This window comes from Telmatherina bonti, assembly GCF_933228915.1.
Source record: "Telmatherina bonti genome assembly, chromosome: 24".
In the NCBI taxonomy this organism is placed as follows: Eukaryota; Metazoa; Chordata; class Actinopteri; order Atheriniformes; family Telmatherinidae; genus Telmatherina; species Telmatherina bonti.
In genome coordinates, this window is record NC_136633.1 from 27,143,189 (window position 1) to 27,161,451 (window position 18,263).

Genomic DNA, 18,263 nt, shown 5'->3' on the forward strand with positions numbered 1-18,263 from the left:
TTTGGATGATCAGAGCGCTTTCGTGGGTCAGTCCTTTGTGCGTAATTTTGGATTGTTCTGCGTTTAGTTTGGCGGGCAGGGGTTTCCCCGTGACGTCATTGCCCATGTTTGGTGCTTGGGGAGACACGGCTGGGTGTGCGGTTTAGCTCGTCGGTTGCGTTGCGGTGAAGCAGGGCGGGATTTTCCTTGTAGGCTCAGGCGTCGTTCTCACAAGGAGAGCGTTCGCGTTGGGGGGCTTTAGGGACGGAGACAAGCTGCGGGTCGAAGCATCCACTTTCCCTTTTCCCTCTCGTCGGCTCGGGGTCTGTACAGGGCTATCCGGCCGCTGTGAGTAACAGGTAATCCCCACCGCCACGTCTTCTGAAGACTAGGGGGGAGTTAAATCAGGGATTTCTTTGAGTAGACCAGCGGAGGTCCTCGTCTTTATTGTGGGTGTGGCATCACGAAGATATCACTTAAGCTTCTGCTCCCGGTGGGTTTTTTGTTGGTGTTTGTGCCATGGACGAGGTTGTTAAGAGTTTTATTGAGTCGCCAAGCTTTGGTGGTTTAGAGCTTTGCGATAAAAAACAACTGGTCGCTATTGCTGAACTTTATAAAATAGAAGTTGGTGACTTAAGGAAAAGTTTAGAATATGTTAAAGGTAATTTGAAAGCGGGTTTGATTGAAAAGGGAGTTTTGTCGCTTGAGGAGCAGAGTGAGGATTTGTTATTGGCTACAGGAGGTGCCACGTTAACATTTGTGCAGCAAAAGGAATTGTTTGTGTTGCGTGCGCAGGCTGATGAACAAAAAATAAGATTGGAAATGGAGAAAATGATGCTGGAAATAGAGAAGCGAAAATTGGATCTTGTTAGCGACGGCAAACTGGAGGCTGAGTTTGGCGTGCGCCCAGGAGTGCATGGATCCAGGTCAGATGAATTGAGTGATTTGAGGCTTGTTCCGAGGTTTAACGAGGAGGACCCTGAAACTTTTTTTCTTTGTTTGAGCGTCTCGCAGAAGTTCGGGGTTGGTCTGATTCTGTTCGTGTACTTTTGTTACAGTGCGTTTTGGTTGGTAAAGCGCAGCAGGCGTTTTCTGCTTTGAGTAGTGTGGACTCTGCCCAGTATTCTGCCGTTAGAGCAGCTGTTTTGAAAGCCTATGAACGGGTTCCTGAGGCATACAGGCAGCGGTTTCGTGGGGGGAAACGGGGAGATAAGTCACACTTGGAGTTTATGCGCGAATTAGTTACGCACTTTGATAGCTGGTGTTCTTCAGCTGGTGTTAAGTCGAAAGAGGATCTGCGTGAGCTTATTTTGTTAGAGCAGTTCAAAAATTCTGTGTCCGAGCGGATTGCCGTGTATGTCAGTGAGCGTGGTGCGAAAACGGTGTCGGAGGCGGCTGCGCTCGCGGACGATTACCATCTGGTTCACTCCGCAGGTAAATCGTTCGAGTCTGGGTCTTGTGAATTTTTTTCTAAGAGGTCACCTGGTGCTGAGTTTAGAGGTGGTCGTCTTCGTGAGTCTGATAAAATCTGCAATTATTGTCATAAACGTGGGCATTGGAAAAGAGATTGTCATGCACTGAAGTCTAGATCTGCATCGTCTAAACCTGCGATGTGTGCTGCGTCTGTCGGGAGTTCGCGGTTGTCGGGGGTTACTGAGGTGGCGCCTGAGTTAGGGTGCTATTTACCGTTCATTACTGAGGGCTTTGTATCTCTTGTGGGGGGTAGTGAACGGGTGCGCGTGAGAATTCTGCGCGACACGGGTGCGGCTGATTCCTTTATAGTATCCTCTGTTCTGCCTTTTTCTGATATATCCTCTCTTGGCACTTGTGTTCCTATTGTGGGTGTGGGCATGAGTGTGCCACGGCACAGGATGATGTTGGATTGTGATTTCTTTCAGGGTGAAGTGTCCATTGGGGTTCGTCCGGCGTTGCCAGTGGATGGAGTAGCTCTGATTTTGGGGAATGACATAGCAGGTGGCCGGGTCTGGGCGGATGTTCACCCTCCAGTTAAAGTAGCCGGGGATCCTGTGGTGTGCAGTGACCATGAGGATGAAGCTCAGTTTTCTCATGTGTTTGGTGCTTGTGCAGTGACTCATTCTAAAGGGTTAAAATCTGAAGATGTTCCTTACAGTGATGTTGCTGTGCCTGTTGCTCCTTGGTCTGTTTCTCATAGTGAGCTGGTGAAGGAGCAGAGGGCGGATGACACCTTGGAGAAGCTCTGGGATGGGGTCTGTTCTCCTTCTGAGGTTAGAAACCGTTCTCATTGTTACTTTCTGCACAATGATGTGTTAATGAGGAGGTGGATGCCTCAGTTAGAGGGCTTCGTGGGGGACCCTGTTTACCAAGTTGTTGTGCCTTTGCAATTTCGTAGGACTGTTTTGCAGATTGCTCATGACCAGTGTGGACATCTGGGTGTTAGAAAGATGTATGACCGCGTTATGAGGTATTTCTTTTGGCCTCGTTTGAAGAGAGACGTGTCGGCATATTGTCAGTCCTGTCATACATGTCAATTGACTAGTAAGCCAAACCAGACATTGAAGCCGGTCCCACTTAGTCCTATTCCAGTTATTGGTCAGCCATTTGAACATCTGCTGATTGACTGTGTGGGGCCTTTGCCACCATCCAAGTCAGGCGCTTGTTACTTATTGACTGTAATGTGTCAAAGATTCTAGCTGGGCCTCGCCATATATTTTGGTGCCAAAGTCTGATAATGGTCCTCGCTTTTGCACTGATTTTCGTAAAGTTAATGCGGTGTCCAGGCCTGACTCCTTTCCTCTTCCTCGTATGGAAGACTGTGTAGATCAAGTGGGGGGGGGCGAGCTATGTGACCAAGCTGGACTTATTGAAGGGCTATTGGCAGGTGCCACTTACGAAGCGGGCCAGAGAAATCGCAACGTTCATTACACCAAATGGTTTGTTTTCGTATAACGTAATGCCTTTTGGGTTGAGGAATGCGCCGGCGACCTTTCAGCGCCTAATGAACAGGGTTGTTGGGGGTCTAGATGGTTGCGCTGTTTACCTCGACGATTTGGTCGTTTATTCAGATACATGGGAGGATCATTTGTCTCGTTTGCGTGCTGTGTTTGTCCGGTTAGCTAAAGCTCGTCTGACCATCAATCTAGCTAAATGTGAGTTTGCTAAAGCTACTGTTGTCTACCTCGGGCGCGTTGTTGGACAGGGCAGTGTTCGTCCTGTGCGTGCCAAGGTATAGTATGTGTCACGACACAGTATTGTATGTGTCAATAAGACATGGTTTCATTCGTATCACAACACAGTACTGTATGAATGTAAAAGTAATTGAATTGTATATGAAAAATGTCAGAGTATAGTGTGTGTCAAAGAAAGTGTCATAGTATAGTATGTTTCATGGCACAGTATTGTACGTGTCAATGAGACGTGGTTTAATTCGTGTAACGACACAGAACTGTATGCATAAAAATATCAGTATGTATGTGTATCAGTATAGTATGTGTCGATCAAGTGTCATAGTATGGTATGTGTCATGACACAGTATTGTGTGTGTGTAAAAAAGTCATAGTATAGTATGTTTCAATAAAGTGTCATAGAATAGTACTTATCATGATATAGTATTGTATGTGTGGAAAAAGTCACAGTATAGTATGTGTCATAAAAAGTCATAGTATAGTATGTGTCACGACACAGTATTGTATCTGTCAATAAAACAAGGTTTAATTCGTGTCACGACACAGTATTGTATGGATGAAAGCAGTACTTGTGTTTTATCTCAAATATGTCATAGTATAGTATGTGTCAATAAAGTGTAATAGTTTAGTATGTGTCACAACACAGTATTGTATGTGTGAAAAAGTCATATTATTGTAAAAGTCAATAAAGTGTCATAGTATGGTATGTGTCACTACACAATATTGTTTGTGAAAAAGTCATAGTGTTGTATGTGTCAACAAAGTGTCACAGTATAGTATGTGTCAAAAAAGTGTCATGGTATAGTATATGTCAATAAAGTGTCATATTATCATATGTGTCACAAAACAGTATTGAATGCATCAAAAAGTCATGATATTTTAAGTGTCAAAGTGTCATAGTATAGTATGTGTCACGACACAGTATTGTATGTGTGAAAAAGTCATAGTATGGTAAGTATCAATAAAGTGTCTTAATATAGTATGTGTCAATAAAGTATCATAGTATGGTATATGTCACAACACAGTATTGTGTTTAAAAAAAGTCATTGTATAGTATGTTTCAATAAAGTGTCATAGAATAGTACTTATTATGACACAGTATTGTAGGTGTGAAAAAGTCAGTATAGTATGTGTCATAAAAAGTCATAGTATAGTATGTGTCACGACAAAGTATTGAATGTGTAAAAAAAAAAAAAGTCATAGTATAGTATGTGTCAAAGTGTCTTAGTATGGTATGTGTCACGATACCGTATTGTATGTGTGAAAAAGTCATTGTATAGTATCAGTCAAAAACGTGTCATAGTATGGTATATGTCAAAAAAGTGTCATAGTATAGTATGTATCATGACACAGTATTGTATCTGTCAATGAGACGTGGTTTAATTCGTGTAACGACACAGAACTGTATGCATAAAAAATTACATAAAAAAGTATGTCATAAAAAGTCATACTATTTTCAGTGTCAAAGTGGCATAGTATAGTATGTGTCAGAGCATGGTATCTGTCGCGACACAATATTGTTTTTGTAAAAATGTCATACTCTAGTATGTGTCAATAGAGTGTCATATTATAGTCACGACACATACTATGTGTGTATGTGTGAAAATGTGATAGTATAGTATGTGTCATAAAAAGTAATAGTATAGTGTGTGGCACGACACAGTATTGTATGTGTAAAAAGGTCATAGTATGGTATGTGTCAAAAAAGTATAATAGTATAGTATGTGTCAATGGAGTATCATCGTATAGTATGTGTCATGACAGTATTGTATGTGTGAAACCATCATAGTATTGTATGTGTGACAATGTCATAGTATGGTAAGTGTCATAAAACATCACAGTATAGTATGTGTCAATAAAGTGTCATAGTATGGTATGTGCTTTGACACAGTCTTGTATTTGTGAAAATGTAATACTATAGTATGTGTCAATAGTATAGTATGTATAGTATGTGTCAATAAAGTGTCATTGTATAGTTTGTGTCATGGCACAATATTGTGTGTGTAAAAAAGTCATAGTGTAGTATGTTTCAATAAAGTGTCAGAATAGTACCTATCATGATACAGTATTGTATGTGTGAAAAAGTCATTGTACAGTATGTGTCAATAAAACGTCATTGTAAAGTATGTGTCAAAGTGTCGTAGCGTAGTATGTGTCACGACACAGTATTGTATGTGTGAAAATGTCATAGTATGGTAAGTGTCATAAAACATCACAGTATAGTATGTGTCAATAAAGTGAGTATGGTATGTGTCACGACACAGTATTATATTTGTGAAAATGTCATACTATAGTATGTGTCAAAATAGTGTCTTATAATAGTATGTGTCACAACACAGTATTGTATGTGTGAAATAGTCATAGTATTATAAGTGTCAAAAAAAAGTGTGATAGTATAGTATGTGTCACGACACACGATTGTATGTGTCAATAAGACATGGTTTTATTCATATCACTACACAGAACTGTATGTATAAGAAAATAATTGTATTGTATATGAAAAATGTCATTATATAGTATGTTTTAATAAAGTGTCATAGAATAGTACGTATCACGGCACAGTATTGTATGTGAGAAAAAGTCACAGGATAGTATGTGTCATAAAAATTCATAGTATAGTATGTGTCATAAAAAGTCATAGTATAGTATGTGTCAAAGTGTAATAGTATAGTACGTGTCAATGGAGTGTCATTGTATAGTATGTGTCACGACACAGTATTGTATGTGTAAAAAAGTCATAGTATAGTATGTTTCAATAAAGTGTCATAGAATAGTACTTATCATGATAGTGTTGTATGTGTGAAAACGTCATAGTATGGTATGTGTCAAAACACAGTATTGTATGCATAAAAAAGGTTATTTAAAAAAAGTGTCATAGTACAGTATGTGTCACGTCACAGTATTGTATGTGTCAATAAGACATGGTTTTATTAGTATCACAACACAGTATTGTATCTGTCAATGAGACGTGGTTTAATTCGTGTAACGACACAGAACGGTATGCATAAAAAAGTAATTGTATGGTATATGAAAAATATCACAGCATAGTATGTGTCGATCAAGTGTCATAGTATGGTATGTGTCACGACACATACTATGTGTGTATGTGTGAAAATGTGATAGTATAGTATGTGTCATAAAAAATAATAGTATAGTGTGTGGCACGACACAGTATTGTATGTGTAAAAAGGTCGTAGTTAGCATGTGTCAAAAAAGTATAATAGTATAGTATGTGTCAATGGAGTATCATCGTATAGTATGTGTCACAACGCAGTATTGTATGTGTGAAACCATCATAGTATTGTATGTGTCAATAATGTGTCATAGTATAGTATGTGTCATGACACAATATTGTATGTGTGACAATGTCATAGTATGGTAAGTGTCATAAAACATCACAGTATATTATGTGTCAATAAAGTGTCATAGTATGGTATGTGCTTTGACACAGTCTTGTATTTGTGGAAAATGTAATACTATAGTATGTGTCAATAAAGTGTCATTGTATAGTTTGTGTCACGGCACAATATTGTGTGTGTAAAAAAGTCATAGTATAGTATGTTTCAATAAAGTGTCAGAATAGTACTTATCATGATACAGTATTGTATGTGTGAAAAAGTCATTGTACAGTCTGTCAATAAAACGTCATTGTAAAGTATGTGTCAGTGTCGCAGTGTAGTATGTGTCACGACACTGTATTGTATGTGTGAAAAAGTCATATTTTAAGTATCAAAGTGTCATAGTATAATATGTGTCAATAGAGTGTCATAGTATGTGTCACGACACAGCATTGTTTCTGTGAAAGTCATAGTAGTGTATGTGTCAAAAAAGTGTCATAGTATAGTATGTGTCAATAAAGCGTCATAGTATAATATGTGTCACAACACAGTTTTGTATGTGTGAAAAAGTCAGTATAGTATGTGTCATAAAAAGTCATAGTATAGTATGTGTCACGACACAGTATTGAATGTGTGAAATAGTCATAGTATTTTATGTGTCAATGAAGTGTCATAGTATAGCATGTGTCAATAAAGTGAGTATGGTATGTGTCACGACGCAGTATTATATTTGTGAAAATGTCATACTATAGTATGTGTCAAAATAGTGTCTTGTAATAGTATGTGTCACAACACAGTATTGAATGTGTTAAAAAAAAGTCATAGTATAGTGTGTGTCAATAAAGTGTCATTTTATGGTATGTGTAAATAAAGTGTCATAGTATAGTATGTGTCACGACACAGAATTGTATGTGTGAAAAAGTCAGGATTGCATGAGTCACAACACAGTATTGTATGTGTAGAAAAAAGTAATAGGATAGTATGTGTCAGTAAAGTGTCATTTAATAGTACGTATCACGACACAGTATTGTATGTGTAGAAAAAAGTAATAGGATAGTATGTTTCAATAAAGTGTCATAGAATAGTACTTATCATGATACAGTGTTGTATGTGTGAAAACGTCATAGTATGGTATGTGTCAAAACACAGTATTGTATGCATAAAAAAGGTTATAAAAAAAAAGTGTCATAGTACAGTTTGTGTCACGACACAGTATTGTATGTGTCAATAAGACATGGTTTTATTAGTATCACAACACAGTATTGTATGTGTGAAAATGTGATAGTATAGTATGTGTCATAAAAAGTAATAGTATAGTGTGTGGCACGACACAGTATTGTATGTGTAAAAAGGTCGTAGTGTAGCATGTGTCAAAAAAGTATAATAGTATAGTATGTGTCAATGGAGTATCATCGTATAGTATGTGTCACAACGCAGTATTGTATGTGTGAAACCATCATAGTATTGTATGTGTCAATAATGTGTCATAGTATAGTATGTGTCATGACACAGTATTGTATGTGTGACAATGTCATAGTATGGTAAGTGTCATAAAACATCACAGTATATTATGTGTCAATAAAGTATTGTATGTGTGAAAAAGTCATAGTATAGAATGTGGCATAAAAAGTCATAGTATAGTATGTCCCAATAAAGTGTCAAAGTATGGTATGTGCTTTGACACAGTCTTGTATTTGTGGAAAATGTAATACTATAGTATGTGTCAATAAAGTGTCATTGTATAGTTTGTGTCACGGCACAATATTGTGTGTGTAAAAAAGTCATAGTATAGTATGTTTCAATAAAGTGTCAGAATAGTACTTATCATGATACAGTATTGTATGTGTGAAAAAGTCATTGTACAGTCTGTCAATAAAACGTCATTGTAAAGTATGTGTCAATAAAGTGTCGCAGTGTAGTATGTGTCACGACACTGTATTGTATGTGTGAAAAAGTCATATTTTAAGTATCAATAAAGTGTCATAGTATAATATGTGTCAATAGAGTGTCATAGTATGTGTCACGACACAGCATTGTTTCATTGAAAAAGTCATAGTACTGTATGTGTCAAAAAAGTGTCATAGTATAGTATGTGTCAATAAAGCGTCATAGTAAAATATGTGTCACAACACAGTTTTGTATGTGTGAAAAAGTCAGTATAGTATATGTCATTAAAAAGTCATAGTATAGTATGTGTCACGACACAGTATTGAATGTGTAAAAAAAAAGTCATAGTATAGTGTGTGTCAAAGTGTCATTTTATGGTATGTGTAAATAAAGTGTCATAGTATAGTATGTGTCACGACACAGAATTGTATGTGTGAAAAAGTCAGGATTGCATGAGTCACAACACAGTATTGTATGTGTAGAAAAAAGTAATAGGATAGTATGTGTCAGTAAAGTGTCATTTAATAGTACGTATCACGACACAGTATTGTATGTGTAGAAAAAAGTAATAGGATAGTATGTGTCATAAAAAGTCATAGTATAGGATGTGTCAAAGAAAGTGTCATAGTATACTATGTTTCATGACACAGTATTGTATGTGTCAGTAAGACATGGTTTTATTCGTATCACAACCCAGTATTGTATCTGTCAATGAGACGTGGTTTAATTCGTGTAACAACACAGAACGGTATGCATAAAAAAGTAATTGTATCGTATATGAAAAATGTATAGTATGTGTCAATCAAGTGTCATAGTATGGTATGTGTCACGACACAGTATTGTATGTGTGAAAATATAATACTATAGTATGTGTCAATAGAGTATCACAGTATAGTATGTGTCAATTGAGTGTCATAGTATAGTATGTGTTACGACACAGTATTGTATGTGTGAAATAGTCATAGTATTATATTTGTGAAAATGTCATACTATAGTATGTGTCAAAATAGTCTTATAATAGTATGTGTCACAACACAGTATTGTATGTGTGAAATAGTCATAGTATTGTAAGTGTCAAAAAAAAGTGTCATAGTATAGTATGTGTCACGACACATGATTGTATGTGTCAATAAGACATGGTTTTATTCATATCACGACACAGAACTGTATGTATAAGAAAATAATTGTATTGTATATGAAAAATGTCATTGTATAGTATGTGTCAGTAAAGTGTCATAGTATGGTATGTGTTACGACACAATATTGTTTGTGTGAAAAAGTCATATTATTGTATGTGTTAATAAAGTGTCAAAATATATTATGTGTCAATGAAGTGTAATAGTTTAGTATGTGTCACGACACTATTGTATTTGTGAAAATGTCATAGTATAGTATTTGTCATAAAAAGTAATAGTATAGTATGTGTCACGACACAGGATTGTATTTCTAAAAAAGTAACAGTATTGTATGTGATAAAAAGTCATAGTATACTATGTTTTAATAAAGTGTCATAGAATAGTACGTATCACGGCACAGTATTGTTTGTGAGAAAAAGTCACAGGATAGTATGTGTCATAAAAAGTCATAGTATAGTATGTGTCATAAAAATTCATAGTATAGTATGTGTCATAAAAAGTCATAGTATAGTTTGTGTCAAAGTGTAATAGTATAGTACGTGTCAATGGGGTGTCATTGTATAGTATGTGTCACGACACAGTATTGTATGTGTTAAAACGTCATAGTGTATGTGTCAATAATGTGTCATAGTATAGTATGTGTCATAAAAACTCATAGTATGGTATGTGACATAAATAACAGTATAGTATGTGTCAATTGAGTGTCATAGTATAGTATGTTTCACGACACAGTATTGTATGTGTCAATGAGACATGGTTTAATTCGTGTCACGACACAGAATTGGATTTATAAAAAAAAGTAATTGTATCGTATATGAAAAATGTCATAGTATAGTATGTGTCAATAAAGTGTCTTAGTATGGTATGTGTCACGATACCGTATTGTATGTGTGAAAAAGTCATTGTATAGTATCAGTCAATAACGTGTCATAGTATGGTATATGTCAAAAAAGTGTCATAGTATAGTATGTATCATGACACAGTATTGTATGTGTAAAAAAGTCATTGTTTAGTATGTTTCAATCAAGTGTCATAGTATGTCATGTGTCACGACACAGCATTGTTTGTGTGAAAAAGTCATCGTATTGTATGTGTCAAAAAAGTGTGACAGTATACTATATGTTAAAAAACTGTAATAGTATAGTATGTGTCAATAAAGTGTCATAGTATGGTATGTGTCACGACACAGCATTGTTTGTGTGAAAAAGTCATAGTATAGAATGTGTCAATAAAGTGTCAGAGCATGGTATGTGTCACGATACAATATTGTTTTTGTAGAAATGTAATACTATAGAATGTGTCAATAGTTTCATAGTATAGTATGTGTCACCACACAGTATTGTATGTGTGAAAAAGTCATAGTATAGATTGTGGCATAAAAAGTCATAGTATAGTATGTCCCAATAAAGTGTCAAAGTATGGTATGTGTTATGACACAGTATTGTATTTGTGAAAATGTAATACTATAGTATGTGTCATTGGAGTTTCATAGTATAGTATGTGTCAATAAAGTGTAATAGTATAGTATGTGTCAATAAATTGTGATAGTGTAGTATGTGTCACGACACAGAATTGTATGTGTGAAAAAGTCAGAGTATTGTAAGTGTAAATGAATTGTCACAATATATTACGTGTCAATAAAGTGTCATAGTATAGCACGTGTCACGATACCGTATAGTATGTGTGAAAAAGTCATCGCATAGTATGTGTCAATAAAGTGTCCTCGTATAGTATGTGTCAATAAAGTGTCATAGAATAGTATGTGTCACGACACAGTGTTGTATGTGTGGAAAAAGTCATAGTATATTTAGTGTCAAAAAAGTGGCATAGTATAGTATGTGTCAATGGAGTTTCATAATATAGTATGTGTCACGACACAGTATTGTATGTGTGACAATGTCATAGTATAGTAAGTGTCATAAAATATCATAGTATAGTATGTGCCAATAAAGTGTCAACGCATGGTATGTGTTATGACACAGTATTGTACTTGTGAAAATGTAATACTAAAGAATGTGTCAATAGAGTTTCATAGTATAGTATGTGTCAAGAAAGTGTCATAGTATAGTATGTGTCATAAAAAGTCATAGTATAGTATGTGTCAATAAAGTGTCATAATTTAGTATGTGTCACGACACAGTATTGTATGTGTCAATAAGACATGGTTTCATTCGTATCATGAAACGGTATTGTATGTATGAAAAAGTAATTGAATTGTATATGAAAAATGTATACTATGTTTACATAAAGTGTCATAGAATAGTACGTATCACAACACAGTATTGTATGTGTCATAAAAAGTCATAGCATAGTATGTGTCAATAAAGTGTCATCGTATAGTGTATGTCAAATAAGTGTCATACTTTATAGTGTGTCTCATCTCACAGTATTTTATGTGTCACAAAAGTCTTTGTATTGTATGTGGAAAAAATATCACAGCATTGTATATGTCCAAAAACTGCATGGTATAGTATGTGTCACGACACAGTATTGTATATGTCAAAAACACGACTTAGCATAGTATGTTTCACAACACATAATTGTATGTGCCAGAAAAAAGTCATGGTATTGTATGTGTCAATAACATTTCATAATATAGCTTGTGTCACAACACTGTATTGTATGTGTCAATAAAGTGTCATAGTATAGTGTGTGTATTGTATGTTTCAACGAAGTGTCATTTTATGTGTCAAAAATATAGTATCTGATGTGGAAATAAAGTCATGGTATAGTGTGTGTCACGACAGACTATTGTTATGTGTCAAAAAAAACGTCATAGGATTGTAAAAGGATAAAATGTAATAGCATAGTCAATAAAGTCTCAGAGTACAGTGTGTGTCACGACACAATATTGTATGTCATAGTATGGTATATGTCACGACACAGTATTTGTACAATACCATGTCATGACACATATACTATGACACTTTTTTGACACATACAATACTGTGTCATCACACATAAAATACCATGACACTTTATTGATACATACAACACCATGACATTTTTCTGACACATACAATACTGTGTCATGGTACATATTATACCATGACATTTTATCGCTACATACAAGACTGTGTCGTGACACACACTGTACTGACACTTTATTGACACATACAATAATATGACTTTTTTTACTCATACAATACTGTGTCGTGACACATAATGTACCGTGACGTTTTTTGGACACATACAATACTCTGTCATGACACATATTATACTATTACACTTTTTTGACACATACAATACTTTGTTGTGACACATTCTGTACTATGATACTTTATTGACACATGCAATACTATGACTTTTTTTACTCATACAATTCTGTGTCATGACACATACAAATCTGTGTCAAGGCATATAATATACCGTGACGTTTTTTGGACACACAATACTTTATCATGATACATACTATACGATGTCATTCTTTTTACATACAATACTATGACTTTTTTGACATATACAATCCTGTGTCGTGACACACACTATACTCATCACACATAAAATACCATGACACTTTATTGATACAAACAACACCATGACATTTTTCTGACACATACAATACTGTGTCGCGGTACATACTATACTATGACATTTTATTGCTACATACAAGACTGTGTCGTGACATATACTTACTATGACATTTTTTGGAGACATACAATACTGTGTCGTGACACACATTATACTATGACACTTTATTGACACATACATTACCATGACATTTTTGACACATACTACACTATAACATTTTTCAAATATAATCGACTGACTTTTGGGATATACAATACTGTGTCGTCACACATACGATACTATAACTTTCTGACACATACAATACTGTGTGGTGACGGATACTATACTATAACACTTTTTTAAATACAACACAATGACTTTTTTACACATACAATTCTGTGTCATGACACACCAGCAGGAGAGATCATATTTCTCCAGTTTTAGCCTCTCTTCATTGGCTGCCTGTTGAATCTAGAATAGAATTTAAAATCCTTCTCCTTACATATAAAGCTCTCCACAACCAGGCACCACTATATATCAAAGACCTCATTGTTCCTTATATACCAAGCAGAGTACTTTGTTCGCAGACTGCAGGCTTACTTGTGGTTCCTAGAGTCTCAAAGAGCCGAGCAGGAGGCAGAGCCTTTGGTTATCAGGCCCCTCTCTTATGGAATAAGCTCCCAGTTAGTGTTAGGGAAGCAGACACCCTCCCCACCTTTAAGACTAGGCTGAAGACTTATCTTTTTGATAAGTCCTATAGCTAGGGATGGTTAGCATCCCTTAGTTATGCTGCTATAGGTTTAGACTGCTGAGGGACATTTCCTGATACACTGAGCTTCTTTCTTTTTCTCTTTATCTCTTTCTTTTACCTACCCCCCCCCCATAACAGTGTTGCATCATTAACATGTATGTCTCCTGTCTCAGCAGGTCTCCCTGGCCGGGAGTAGCAGTTCCTGTTGTCTGTTGTCTTTCTGTCCTCTTCCCCCCACACAGCAGAGGCAGATGGCTGCCTGTCCTGAGCCGGGTTCTGCCGGAGGTTTCCTTCCTGTTAAAAGGGAGTTTTTTCCTTCCCACTGTCGCCAGTGTGCTTGCTCAGGATGGGAGATTGAGTTGGACTCAACTCAATCTGTTGGTTTCCTTATATAGGCTGTTATGAATTGGCTTTCATTATGTTTTCCCCTCTGTCTGTAAAGCGTCTTGAGATGGCATTGCCGTGATTTGATGCTATATAAATAAAGTTGAATTTAACTGAACTGAAATGATCGGAGAAAGGACCCAAAAGCAGCACAAGAGATCTGGGCAGGATAACAGTCTTTATTTTAGCCACTTGGTGAGGTTCGGTGCTGGAGTTGAACTCTGGTTCCCAATGAGCAGAGCAGAGTAACGTTCCTCTGGGCCAACAGAGTGGACACCTAGCACAACAAGATGACTGAAGATCCACAACTCACAGTTCCCCAGTATGGGGCGCAGGCTCCAAGGGCAAGGCAGGAAGCAGAAGTCGGGGACGGATCAGGTCGGTAACGGGCAGGCAATTGTGGTTGGAGTGCTGGAAGGTCAGGCATGAGAGCAATGACAATCTGGCAGTGAGTGAATGGTAGACGCTGCATATATACGCAGGCTGAACTGATGGGGATTGTCAACAGGTGGCAGAGGCAGGTAAGAGCAGTGAACTGATTAGGGGTGTGGCAAGCAGCAATGCTGGAGGAAGCAAGGCTGATTGTGACATGAATTGAATCCTATACTATAACATTTTTCACATACAATAGAATAACTTTTTCAGAAATACAATGGTGTGTTTGGCACATACTATAGTTTGCCATTTTTGACAGATACAATACTGTTGTTACACATACTTCACCATAACATGTTTAACACAGACAATATTGTTTAGAAACATACTATACTATGACTTCTTTTATACATACAACACTATTCTGTGACGCATACTATAATATATTTTTTGACCCATACACTATTGTGTCATGACACATACTATACTAAGACATTTTTGACATACAATACTATGACTTTTTTGACGCGTACAATTCTGTGTCGTGTCACATAATCTACTAACATTTTTAACACATACTATACTGTAACATTTTTGTCTTATACAATACTATAACATTTTGACACAGACAATACTGTGTCATGACACATACAAAACCATAACATTTTTTAAACATGCTATAGTATGACATTTATTGACACATACTATGCTGTCATGTTTTCACATTCATTACCATTACATTTTTTACACCTACAATACTGTCATGACACATACATATTTATATGCATTTATACATATATATATTTATATATATATATATATTTATATACATACATAAGTATATAAAATACACATTGTAACCCCAAGTCAACCACACTACTGTGAAATGGAACTGTCCACTTAGGAAGCAACACTGACTGACAATCAGTTCCACATGCTGTTGTGCAAATGGAATAGACAACAGGTGGAAATTATAGGCAATTGGTCAGACACACCCAATAAAGGGGTGGTTCTGCAGGTGGTGACCACAGACCACTTCTCAGTTCCGATGCTTTCTGGATGATGTTTTGGTCTCTTTTGAACGCTGGCGGTGCTTTCACTCTAGTGGTAGCATGAGACGGAGTCTACAACCCACACAAGTGGCTCAGGTAGTGCAGCTCATCCAGGATGGAACATCAATGCCAGCTGTGGCAAGAAGGTTTGCTGTGTCTGTCAGCGTAGTGTCCAGAGCATGGAGGCGCTACCAGGAGACAGGCCAGTACATCAGGAGATGTGGAGGAGGCCATGGGAGGGCAACAACCCAGCAGCAGGACCGCTACCTCCTTCTTTATGCAAGGAGGAACAGGAGGAGCACTGCCAGAGCCCTGCAGAATGAGCTCCAGCAGGACACAAATGTGCATGTGTCTGCTCCAACAGTCAGAAACAGACTCCATGAGGGTGGTATGAGGGCCCGACGTCCACAGGTGGGGGTTGTGCTTCCAGCCCAACACCGTGCAGGACGTTTGGCATTTGCCAGAGAACACCAAGATTGGCAAATTCTCCACTGGCGCCCTGTGCTCTTCACAGATGGAAGCAGGTTCACACTGAGCACATGTGACAGACGTGACAGAGTCTGGAGACGCCGTGGAGAACATTGCCTGCAACATCCTCCAGCAGGACCGGCAGTGGGTCAGTAATGGTGTGGGGGGGCATTTCTTTGGAGGGCCGCACAGCCCTCCATGTGCTCGCCAGAGGTAGCCTGACTGCCATTAGGTACCGAGATGAGATCCTCAGACCCCTTGTGGGACCATATGCTGGTGCGGTTGGCCCTGGGTTCCTCCTAATGCAAGACAATGCCAGACCTCATGTGGCTGGTGTGTGTCAGCAGTTCCTGCAACATGAAGGCATTGATGTTATGGACCGGCCCGCCCGTTCCCCAGACCTGAATCCAGCTGAGCACATCTGGGACATCATGTCTCGCTCCATCCACCAACGCCAAGTTGCACCACAGACTGTCCAGGAGTTGGCGGATGCTTTAGTCCAGGTCTGGGAGGAGATCCCTCAGGAGAACATCCACCGCCTCATCAGGAGCATGCCCAGGCGTTGTAGGGAGGTCATACAGGCACGCGGAGGCCACACACACTACTGAACCTCATTTTGACTTGTTTAAAGGAAATTACATCGAAGTTGGATCAGCCTGTAGTGTGTTTTTCCACTTTCTTCTCCCTGTGTATGTGTGGGTTCTCTCCAGCTTCCTCCCGTAATTGGTTGTCTAGTACTGTGATGGACTGGCAAGCTGTCTGGAGTGTACCCTGCCTTTCGCCTGAAGATATCCTGCTGGGATAGGCTCCAGCTTTGCTGCAACCCTTCCTTGGATTAAGTGGTTAGGATAATGAATGAGAGGGGCTGCAAGAAAAGCAGGATTATGTGGACTAATTAGGATTCCCAGTTGGACACTGGCAGTTTGGACCGTTTGTTGGGCTCAGTCTTTTACGTGTTGAACTCTCTCGTGCTGTTGTTGCATATCATAACATGTCTATAAAGTTCTGGAGGGATTTCCTGATAATTGTTTCCCTCTGAACACTTTTTGCTTGAGGGTCGAAGAGGTAATGCCTGGGGATATACCACCCTCTACTGGTGGGAAATATTATCATACAAACATGTAAAAATGTACAAAAATTCACAAATAACAAGGATGAAATGTTAAGTGTTCCTGCAAACCTCACTAGTGGTTCTTTAGAGCTGCTAAATTGTGCAACAAGAAGCCTGAAATAAAAATCCCCTTTCTGTAAGAATGTGGATGAAATTGACAAGATGACAGTCTGAGCTTCAACACAAGCCTTCATCCCTTCAGATGTATTTATATCCATCCCCAAAGATGGCACTGGACAAGGTGGAGGAGGAAGGTGTCCATTATGGTGGGCACTGACAGAGCTGGCTGGTACACCTGGACTGCTCACTCAGTGGAGCCTCAGAGCAGACGGCCGGTTACTCTGGATGCAAGCACACACACAGAAACATCGAGCGTAGACTCACCTGACCATCACAGCTCTGCAGAAAAGATTCAACCAGAGAAAAAGGTTTTATTTTTGTTCAAACTGCAATTCTTTCACAATGACTGATGTTTAAAGTCCTTCCTGAACCTGAATCAATAAGAAACTAAATGTCTCAAATAAGTTCTTTTCAAGTTTTACAGACTCGGAAACAATCTGCAGAAAAGGTTTCCATGGAGACGTGATGTTTCAGCCTCAACTGGCAGATTATGAAGCTAAAATGATGTAAAATAAATGTTTCAATAGAAAAAGCAGCATAAAGAGAAGAAGAAAACAGGATTCCTGCTACTATCTACCTGCTGTCCTCACTGCAGCACCTCCACCTCAGCTGCATCCCAAACGTCTTCTTGGCTTTATTCCAGCCATAGAGGATCATTATTTTCCTGCTTTTCTCATCACTTGTTGATCTTTGGCTGCTCCTGATTGGACGTTACCGTCAGTTTAAAGCTCTCTGATTGGTGGAAAGTCTGACAGGAAGTGTCTTCATCATCATGTCCAGGTGGAAATAGAGGTCTCTTAGCAACATGGTAGTGATGGTGATGAAGATGTGATGAATAATGGTGTAATCATGGATCAATGTGGATGAGTATTGACATCTCCAGACGGTACATTATTCATCAGACAGCTGTCAGTCATGGTGGACGTCCCTGCAGGTCCAGACCCGTTTGACAAACCAGATATATCTGAGACTCTCAAGGGCTCACTCA